Source organism: Cupressus sempervirens, chromosome 3 (assembly GCF_028749045.1).
Source record: "Cupressus sempervirens isolate cs-2001-9-10 chromosome 3, ASM2874904v1, whole genome shotgun sequence".
NCBI lineage: Eukaryota > Viridiplantae > Streptophyta > Pinopsida > Cupressales > Cupressaceae > Cupressus > Cupressus sempervirens.
Genome location: NC_143120.1, coordinates 766,817,283 through 766,829,596, shown reverse-complemented (window position 1 = coordinate 766,829,596; position 12,314 = coordinate 766,817,283).

Below are 12,314 nucleotides of genomic sequence, written 5' to 3'. Positions count from 1 at the left end.
ATCAACTCAAAATCATAGAAAATCAACTCGAAACCATTTCAAATCAACTCAAAATCACCCCAAATCAATTTAGAATCACTTTAAATCAATCCTAATCAACCTAAAACATATCAATCATCTCAAATCAATCATCATTTATCTAACTCCTAGGTGTTTTTGTGGCTTTCAGTGCCTTGGAAACCTATCAACTTATCAATCTTATCAATCTGACCTTAGTACTATCATGGCTCTCAATGCTAGGTCAAACTATCATTCATGTCATTCAACCTTTGACATTTTTGATGCTTTCAATGTTAGATCATGGTGTCATCAACCATTTTAATAATATTGACAATGTCCATCAATGTTATTATGATCAAACCTTTTCAATCAATTTCAATCCTGTAGCATTTACAATGTCAGTTAAATGTTACATATCAACCAATTCATGTCATGTGTCCTTGGCATGTTATCAATTTTGATCTATCAATCAATTTGACCATGGCTTTGGTCTATCTATCATCATCTTATTCGATATCTATATCATCATCACATTTTCATCAAAGGATATAGTCGCATTCATTTAATCAATTTGGCCAATCATCTACTAATTTTCTCTATAGGATTAAATAACCCATAATTTAATCCTATTATTCTTTCTAATTATTCTTCCTAATTATTGTCCTCAATTAATTAATTTTATTAATTAATTGGTTCATCATCTACAAACCATGGAAATTCTTAATTTCCTAAGTTCCACTTTCCATCATTAATTCCATTTTCTACTAATTCTTATTTTGTGGAATAAAAGGATTTTTAATTTGAATATTCCCTAAAATATTGCATCATCATGAAACTTTGATATGACACCTCGTGGATTCTCCTTTGACACTTGGATAAGATTTTTTATAATCAAATATTCTTATTCCTTATGCATGTCCCTATTTGGCTTATTCGTCATAGATTCTTGTCTTTAAATGGGTTGAGGTGTCTTATGACATGTCATAGATTCTCTTCAATATTTACCCAAGTTTGACTTTCATGTGTCATAGAATCTTACAATTGGCATATTTTTTCATATGCATCATGGATTCTCAAAGGAATCTCTTGCCACATTTCATATCTATGGGTGACAAATCCAATTCTCTCATCCTCCATGTCAATTATAAAATGGACACTCTTTCTCTCATTTTGGGTCCTTGAACCCTTGGAAGTTTTTGTCTTGGAAGTCGTTAGATCCTTAGCTTCTTGGAATTTTCACACCATTTTCTCTCAAATCTTAAATCACAACTTCAATTATTCTCATGGCATTATCCACATCATAGGCTTTTGCTTCAATTTTGTGTGCATTATATGTAACTTTGGAGCTACATCATTTGGAGAAGAAAGAAGGACATGGGAGCTACAAATGAAAGAGAGGGTTTTTATTGCTTTCTTTATTAATTTGTCTTTCATGGTAGACTAGTTGGTGCTAATATATGTTGATTGAGTTTTGTGATTTGCTCATGGTATGTTATGCATTTAACCCATTTTTTGGTCCTATAGTTTCTTGTTGGATTGGAATGTGAATGTGATCATGGGTGTGAGGGCTTCACTCACCCTTGTGGGAAGATGAAGATAAGTCCAGGGTGAATGGGCATAAGTTGGGCTTGCATGATTGAGGACTTTGGACTATGGGCTCCATTGTATGCCATTTTTATTCATATTCTACCTTGGGGGTAATAAGGGAAAAATAGTGAAGAAAGGAAGTAAATGAAGTATGGGTTTGAAGGAAGCTAAAGTTGTTGGTAGTGTGTGGTGGAGGATGTTCATGAAGCCTTGAAAGGGCATGATATTTTGTTGATTTATGAAGCCCTGAAAGGGCATGATATTTGTTGAATTGTGAAGTCCTGAAAGGGTATGAAAGTTATTTATGGTAGATATGATATGATATGGTAAACCTCGTTGTGAGCACACCTTCACCATATGTTCAAGGTTCCAATGGTGAACCTTTGTGAAATATCCTTGGGATGGTATTGTTGAATTTTTGATATGTAATGTATATGTTTCTTTCAAGTGTGTATGTGAATCTCAGTTGAGCCTTGTTCCCCTAGCATGGGGGTGGTCTCTTTGGAGGCCTATGGTTGGGTGGAAAGCACCCATGGTCCTTGTGGTTGTTTCCTTGTTGTTTTGTTTGCAAGTTTAGATGCTCAAGGGAGCAATGGAAAGAATGCTTAGAATGGTCTTCTTGTAGATGATGCTTGAAGGATAAAACTTGTCAATGAGTATGGTATTTGTAATAAAGGGTTGTTCATCTTGTACATGTCATTGTGATGCATGCTTGCATGTTTGAAATTAAGTGCTTGTTGGAAGGTCATATGTAATTGTATCATTGTATGCATTATATGTAAAGAAATTGAAGGGTTGGAGTATGGACAAAAGTATCTACATTGTAGGATTCAAAGTTATGCATATAGTTTGCATTTTTTTTTTTAAGTTATTCCAATATCATAGTTGTAAATGATGAAGAAGAGAGAGTCTCATGTCAAGGGATATTCTTATTATTGTAGCTTGATAAAATGTGTTCAAAAAGACTAAAAGGATATTTACATGGTTTTTTTGTAAGGAAACATTTATTGTAAGTTTACATAGAATGAAACTTGATGCAAGATGGAGAAACATGGAAATGAGACTCCTCTTCCTATAATTTAGTTAGTGTAAATATTTCATATTGGTTACAATCCTCATGATATAGTTGATTTAATTTCATGCATAAATGGTGGTGTATTAAATATAATAGACAATTATTTAGCTCATAGCATTTGCAAGAATTGTGGTTCCCTTAGATTTCAACTCTAATCTAATCATTAGACCAGTTAACATCATCACTATAGTTCCATGGTAGAAAATAATAGAGTTGCTTGCAAGGAAGGAATGCATAAAAAAATTCAATGAGAAAACTTGTTGTAGGCATACATTTTCTCTCTGGAAAATGTATAGGGAAGGGAACACAATTCTTCACTAGAATATAGAGTAATATTTTAATCAAGGAGAATATTCCAAGAGTTTTGCACATGAGATAGTAATAAAACAATATAAATATTACAAGATAAGACCCATTAGAATCATGTGACACTTGTGTCACTATACCTAACAAATTAAATTCTCAAGTCAAATCCTAGTCCTAGGTATTCACTTACTTAGAACTTGTAAACCAAACAAAAAAAATAAAAATTATAAAAAAATACAAATAGAATAATAAAAGAAAGTAAATATAAGTTGAATAAATAAAATCTCCAAGGGATCTCCCACTAGCCGACCACTTCTTTTACTAACTATCAACCAAGAATTAAGTGAGAAAATCTTCCTAGGCCCCACCTCCTAAGCATACATGCCTATAGGAGCATGTGATAATCCCCCAAGCAAACCTAGTCATAGTTCTGACAATGGTCAAAAAGTGTCCTCATGTCTTGGGTGCCTAAAAATGTTTGAATCAAAACATGGTAAACAAATATAATGTGCACTCATCACTCCACACCTAGGGAAGGGTAAACTAGCACTTGGGAAGTGGACTAGTTGGTGATTGGAGTAGGAGCCATGTCTGATTTGCTCCTTTTTGCCTTGAGTTATATCACTTTGGGAACCAAGTTGCCACCTTGTGTATTGACTTCTAGGCATCAAGGGAACGATGGGGCTCTGACATCCCATTTTTAAAAAAGGATAGAAAGGGCACGTGACCCTAAGCTACTAGGAAATGTGAGGCATAGAGAATGTAGTGTTATGTAGAGATTTTAAGGTGGGGAAAAAGGGGTAAATTAATCATTTTATAATTGTATTGTCTAATTTATGTCATAGGAATTAGTAATGTAGTTAAGATTCTTGTATGTGAATCAGATGTTATGGTGGGAGATAGCAAGTGGGTGGGGATAAATATGTAAGTTTAGGTAGGATTTAGAGCAGGTTAAATTTTAGGGTCAATTTTAAATCATGGAAGTTAATGCCTAGTTGGAGGCTAAGGCATGTTAGGTAGTTTAGTAAAGTAAGCATGTTTTAATCTAACTAAAGGAATAGTATTAGGATTTGTAAGTAGTGTGTTAGAATTTATGTGCTAGTTTGAGATATGTAATTTGTAGCTTATGGTGAAAAGTAGTTAATAGATAGATAGTGATGTGTAGTAAGGGGAAGGAAATTTAGAATAAAATTGTTAATTAATTTTCATATGTTGGATGAAGTTGTTATTAGGAATTTTTATACTTGAATTTAAATTGAAATATTTTATTAGAAAGATCTAAATGGAAAGTTCATTATAAATAATAAGATGTGTTATGGAAGGGGTTTCCTAGATAACTAGATAATTGTATGTAAAAGATGACTTATCTATCAACTTGACTAAATGGTAAGTAATTAATGTTTTTCCTAAAAAATTATTAGTTTTAGGAAACCAAGTATTATTAAAATATTAGGTTAACCTTTAAGTGTAGCTCCTCTATAGGGATAGATTGATTCTATTATAATACATGTATGGCATCGAATTCGAACATTGGTTAGAAACCATAGAATGATTTGGGAAAGGTTTTGATGGGCATAGAAAATGATTAAGCTTTAATAAGTTAGATTAGATAATAATTGTGGTTAACATTAATGTGTTAATAGACTTAATATGTTTAAATTATTTTTGAATACTTAATGATATGTATCAATCTTATATCATTGGTGTTATGCGTAAGGATTAAAAATTGTTACAAATATTGAAGGAGGACAAGTTATTAAGTTTAATTAGGATATTTTTAATTTGTATTCATTAAGGTCAAAATGACTTTTAGATATCATATTTGGCTATAGTGTAGGAATTAAAGGAGATATCTTATGTTCTCTATAATTTTAGACCCAATAGATCAATATCAATGTTTTACTCTAGAACACTAATTGATGGAATAAAATAAGATATAACATTTTAGTAGTAAGGACTAGTATGTGAATTGTCTATATTACTTGTGTGGTAAATAACTTGCAAAGTCGATTATTGATTTTTAATAAGGCAAAATATGTGAAGTAGTTAGCCAATGCTCTTCAATGCTCAAGCTCAAGTATTTTGGAAAAGCTCCACACTTTTGTCTTAGTATGTACATTAGTACACATATATAAAGTTAATACTCACATATGCACTATGCATCGGTGGATGTAAATGATCATGAGTAGCTATGATAAGTAATAAGAGATGCGTATGCACTCTTATCACCATTTGGACATTTGATCACATGGGTATCATTATTGCAATCCCAACTTTGATGCGGGGTTCAAGGTTAAGCATGTCTATGAATTAAACCATGTAAATATATTCTAATCACCAATAATAATAATAATTATTATTATTATTATAAATATAATTATTATTATTATTATAAATATAATTATTATTATTATTATAAATATAATAATTTAAAAAAAAAAATTAGTTGTGTTTTTGCCCTAAAATTTTGGGCATGACAATGGATATCAAAATGATCACATCAAGATGAACATAAACATGCCACAAAGTATATGCACATGGACATCAATAGGTCCTTATCAATAATTCACATGATATATCAATAAAAGTATGATACAATATGATACACAACTCAACCTTGTGTCTCATGGTATGCCTTATCCATCGATGTCTACTATGAAGATACCTAATCACTGGGGGCACTCCTCTCATCTCATGGAGCCTACTTGGTCACACTTGTCATTAATGTGATAGGTATGGCTATAGCCAAATGACTGGTCATAGCCTTGTCTATCCTCAATGGTGGTGGTGGTGGTGGTAATGGACTTGGTGTCATCACAAAAATAAAGGCATGTAAGATGCTCATCAACTCACTCATCCATGCCTCCATAGCACTCATCGAATTCTCTATATCTGATGACACAACAAGCCTGTTGGGTGGTAGCTACTCCTATGGTGGTACCTATTTTTTTCCTTGTGGTTGTAATCACTATGCACTTGCCATTGAAATATGTACTTTCATCCTATGTCAATAAATGAACTGCACATCATTAGATAACTGACCCTGACCTGCTGGAACCAACATCACCTACCCACTGGCTAGACCCTACACCACTATATATACCTCCACTCATCCTCACGCCACCTTAGCCATGGATCCCCCTCTCTATCAGCCTCTACATTGGTCCTCATGTGATAACGCTCAGTGGAGGTAATATTGCTACTCGGCCTCTGTCTCCATACCTCCCTCATACTCTCACATGACCTCTAGCTTGACCTTTGGCTCTACCTCTGGCTTGATGCTAACCCCTACCTCTCCCATATCCAACCTCATCATCCCAATCCTCTGTTCTACTTGACTACTCATTGATACTAGGAATAGGCTCTACTAGATCTATATACCTCAAGAATGGGTGCTCTCTAAACCATCATGCATAATCACCCTCTAGCCCTATATCTGGCTCTCCACTCCTTAATGCCCATACCTGTGGTGTCCCTATCATCTGAAAAAATGTCTCTCGATAAACTTCATACTCCAAGGTTGGCCCTCATACTAACCTCTTTGCTTGTACCTAAGTGTAATATGATATCTATGTGATATGCTTTGTACCAATCCAAAATGTCTCACAACCTGCTTGAAGAAGAACCTCTCTATCAATATAGGCATCCAACCAAAAAAATATCATAGAAAAAAAAATACACCATCTCATCATCTCATTAGCCCATTCCTTTATAAACCTATATGGCCACCATATGACTTCATCAAGATCATCCAAAATCTAATGTGAATACTTTATCTTGCCCAGATGGGGTTGTATGATAACACCTAAATAAGTATATATGTATGGAATTTCCTATGATTACTATTGTACACAAATTAGCTGAGTAATGGGTAAATGCTCCCATGTCTGTAACTATAACAATATCACCCCTTCTGATAGTGATGAGACCCCAAAATATACAATCTAATGAAAATCATGATATAAATGGGCCAATATGTAATTACCCCATGTAAATATCCATGGTTGATTGATCATGTCCTATATCAAAAGATCCCATCCAATTGGACATCCCCACCCTCATCTATCTACTCACAAAAACCCTCTGATCAATCCATCCAACACCATTAGCAAAGGCTCACACTTTGTAGGAGTAACCTCAGATAGAAATAATAGTTACATGTAAATATAACCAATAAAAAAAAAATAGATCACAAATAAGAGGACATAAGACACCAAGATTTAACATGGTTCACCCAATAGTTGGGCTATGTCCACCAACAAAAAGTCCAATATTATTATGATCCAGTGATTATGACCTAATTTTAATCCATAATCCCTTATAGATCAAAACCACCACAAGAACCAATTTTTGCATCACACGTTATGAAAATCCCTAACTCTAAGCCTTTTTTATACAAGCTTTTTGCCACTTACAAAATTAGGGCTAGAATAATATAAAAATAGTCATTGACACCTTTTCTAATATAAGGTCATTTTTTTCTTGGGGGCTCCTACCCCTAAAAAACCCTGTAGGGGAATTTTCCCTCAACCCCACCCTATACTGTAATAGGGAGTGCACCTAGGGTACTACCCCAGGACCTTATAGGGGCACTACCCCTTGACCCCATCTTGGGGGTGTTACCCCCAAACCCTTATAGAAATAATATGGGGAGAAAGTTGTGCCAAATAAACCTCCAAGTCTAATTAGGCTCTACATCACAATAATCTCCCACTTGGAAACTGATCATAGCACTACTAAACATGCAGCTCCTACTATAATATCAAACCACCCTAGACCCTATTGTTCTATTATTCTTTTTAGTCTAGAATACCAAAGAAAGTTGAAGAGGAGTTCAACATCTCCCTTTTTACTACCTTGATAAACATCTCTACTAGATTATCATCTATATGTAACTTCTCCAACATTAACTATCCATCATTCAAAATGGACTGAATGAAATGGTACCGCAACTATATTTGTGTTTTCTTTGAATGTAGAGCTGAATTATTTGCAAGATGAATGGCACTTTAAATAACTATAAACAAATATTTATCCTTCTAAGGTTGTCCCAATTCTTCCATGAAGAACTGAAGCCATATCATCTCGTTAGCTTCCTTTTTAGCAACAACATACTCTACCTTTGTAGTGGATAAAGTGTTCGCCTTTAGTAATCGAGAAACCAAGCTCATTACTGCCCCACCAATAGTAAATACATAACCTATAGTACTTCACCTAGTATCAATATCCCCTACCAAATATGATTCAACATATCCCTATAAATCAATAGTAGAGCCCCCAAAATGTAAACACTTACTAGATTTACCTCTCAAATATCTAAGAATCCATTTTACTACATGCCAATGTTCAATTCTTGAATGACTCATATACCTAATAACAACTCCCATTACATGTGAAATATTTGGCTTTGCACATACCATAGTGTACATCATGCTTCCTATACCTAAAGCATAAGGCACCTTAGACATCTTATCCTCCTCTTCCTATGTCTAGGGACACATCTCCTTAGTCAACTTCAAATACCAAGTAAAGGTGTATTAACAATTTTAGCATTCTCCATAGAGAAATGTTGCAACACCTTCTTAATATAATCAACCTAAGATAAAGTCAATTTCCTTTTCTTCCTATCTCTAAAAATATTCATACCAAGGATTTGTTTTTCTTCCCCCAAATCCTTCATAGAAAATGCATGTGCTAACTAGCATTTCAGCCCCTTAATGTGATCCATGTTAGACCCAGCTACAAGCATGTCATCAACATATAAACATAAAATAATGTAATTATCATCATCCAACCTCTTATAATAAACACAATTATCTGAATGATACCTATTGTATCCATGCTCATGCATAAACTTGTCAAAATTTAGATACCATTGTCAAGGTCTTTGCTTCAAGCCATATAAATTTTTCTTCAATCTGCACACTAAGTTATCCTTACCTTTGACCTCAAATCCCTATGGCTAAGCCATATATATCTCTTCATCCAAATCACCATGAAGGAAGGCTATTTTAACATCAAGTTGCTCAAAATACAAATCTTTAGTAGCCAAAATATTTAAAATAGTGCTAATAAAAGTTATTTTAACAATAGGAGAAAATATCTCAATCAAAATCAATGTGCTATTTCTTTGCAAATCCTTTTACAACTAACCTAGCTTTAAATATTTTATTACATCCATCCTCTTCTTTTAACCTATACCCATTTATTCTATAAATCCTTTTTACCTATAGAAAACTTTCATAAATCACATGTCTTATTTTTCAAAAAAGAGTACATTTCTTTTTTCATTGCAGACTCCTACTGAATCTTTGTATCCACCTATATAGCTCCATCATAACATTTAGGTTCACCAACATTACTAAGAAAAATAGAATACAAAGAAGGAGAAAATATTTCTGGAGGCCTACTTATTCTTGTTGATCATCTAACATTCACTAGGGTGTGTGATATTTGTTGTTATGGTTGTTGTAGATAATGAGGAATTGTTGGAACATCAACTTTTGGCATATCATCTAGCACTACATAATCATCTTTTTTCTTCTCATGTTGCTACACCAAATCTTTGTACAACACTTTCTCATTAAATATGACATCCCTGCTTCTTACAATTTTATGTTTTTCAAAATTTCAAAGCCTATGACCAAATTCATTAATGTCATATCCAACAAATACACATTTCTTTGACTTAGCATTCAGCTTGTTTCTATTTTCAGAATCTATATAAAAAAATGCTTCACAACAAAAGGTTTTGAGGAAATAATAACTCACCTTCTTACAAGTCCATGCTTCCTCTAGAATACCACAACCCAAAGGAGTAGAAGGACCTCTATTAATCAAATATACAATAGTATTGATAACCTCTACCCACATGTTTAAGGGAAACCCTACATGCAACCTCATGCTTCTTGCACACTCCATTATAGTCATGTTCATGCATTCAGCCACTCCATTTTCCTATGGAGTCCTTGGAATAGTTTTTTGTCTATGAATACCATTAGTAGATCAATAATCTTCAAATTCATGACTACAATACTCACCACCATTATCAAATCTAAGACATTTTAATTTCTTTCAAGTCTCATTTTCAGCCAAGCATTTCCATTTCTTAAAAGTTTGAAATACATTAGATTTTTTTCTAAGAAAATAAACCCATAGTTTTCTAGTTGCATCATCAATAAATGTAACATAATAATGAGGGCCACCAAGGGAAGATACCTGAGCTAGTCCCCATACATCTATATGCACAAGCTCTAATCTCTCACTTTTCTTTTCCTTCCCAGTCTTCACAAAACTCACTTTTTTTTTTTTAATACACACAACATTAATAGAAATCCACATTAACACATTTTAGACCTAGTAAAACTTTCTTTGAATGAAGTAATTTTATACATTTCTCACTTGTGTGCCCAATTCTATTGTTCCACAATGCTATATTAGAATATGCATTAGCTATTTGTTCTCCCTGCTTAACTACAACAACTATTCCTAAACATTTGTTTTTCTCTAAAAGAATCAAAGTAGAAGGAACAATATGAACAGTACAAAGATATAAGGTACCTAATTTCATACCTTTTGAAATCTTCCATTTTTTATCATTAAAAGTAACAAAAAAACCCTCATCACTGAGTTTCCCTACTAAAATTAAATTCCTACTCAGCCTTGGAACATGTCTTATGTCATGTAGTAGCCAATGATTCCCATTCTGTAACTTAATCTTAACTTTTCCCTTTCCAACAATCTGAAAGGGTTCATTATCCCCCAAATAAAAAAGCCCAAAATCCCCTTAGACATAATCAATAAAATAACCTCTATAAGTTGTAGCATGAAATGAAGCACCAGAAACTAAAACCCATGAATTATCAATACTTTCTAAAGACAAAAGCAAAGCATCCTCTTTGAATTTGTTACTTACCATATCTTCCTCCTTATTCCCTTCTAGTTTATCTCCTTCATTGTTCTCTCAAGTCCAACAATCTTTCTTCTTATGTCATGTTTTACCATAGTACTATAAATTTCTCGATCCTCTAGATTAAGACCTCTTCCCCTTTCCTCTTAATTTCCCATGATTTCTAGAATTATTTCCTCTCTCAATCATTCTGCCTCTACTTTGTGTGTTCAACATACTTCTTGATGTGGATCCACCCAACATTTTCTTATGAGTTTCATCACTCAAAATAACACCAATCACATCATCATATTTTAGGGTATTAGATCCAAAAACGAAATTACTTACAGCAATTACCAAGCCATTATAGCTTTCAGGGAAAGAATAAAAAATCAAGAGAGCCCTAATTTATTCATCAAATTAAACCCATTTAAATTATCTACAATAGATCCACCTTCTGCCATTTTCATATTAACTAAATGCTTCATGAGAAATACCTTATTTGAAGTGGAGGGTTTTTCATATAGTTTCACTAGGGTTTCCATCAATTCTTTTGTCATCTTTGCTTTTTTAATGTTAAATGTCACTGATGGTGCCAAGCATAATTGAATGCTTCCAAGTTCCTTTCTGTCTAAAAACTCCCATTCCTCATTTGTCATAGTTTCTTAGTTTGTAGTTTTTCCTTCCAACGGCTTCCATAAATCCTTCTAATAGAGATAGTCCTTCATTTGCATTTTCCATAACTAAAAGTCATGCCCATTAAACTTATCAACCCTCATCTTACCCTTGTCTTCCATTGCTCCCACTCAACCATGAGACTCCCACTCAACCATGGGACCTTCCAGTAAAGGATCGCTAAAAAAAACAACAGTTTGGCTAAAATAAAAAAAATGACGATGACTATCTGGCTCTAATACCACTTGTTATGATTAACCTTAGATAAAAATAATAGTTACATGCAAATATAACCAATATTATAAAATAATATACCACACATAAGAGAACACAATACACCAAAACTTAACATGTTTTTCCCAATCCGTAGACTACATTTACCAACAACAAGTCCAATATTATTATGATCTGGTGATTATAACCTGATTATAATATGTAATCCCTTACAACTCAATATTTCCACAAGAACCAAATTTTGCATCACACATTATGAAAATCCCTAACCCTAAGCCTTTTATACAAGATTTTTGCCACTTACAAAATTAGGGCTAGAACAATATAAAAATAGTAGCCGATGCCTTTTACAATATAAGGCCATTTTTGGCTTCAGGGGCACTATCCCCCAAAACCTCCATAGGGGCATTTCCCCTTGACCCCACCTTATACTATGATAGGGAGCATAGTTGGGGCACTACCCCTTGACCCTGGCTTTAGGGTGCTTCTCCAAAACCCCCATAGAAATAATATGGGGAGAAAGTCATACCTAATAAACCTTTGAATCTA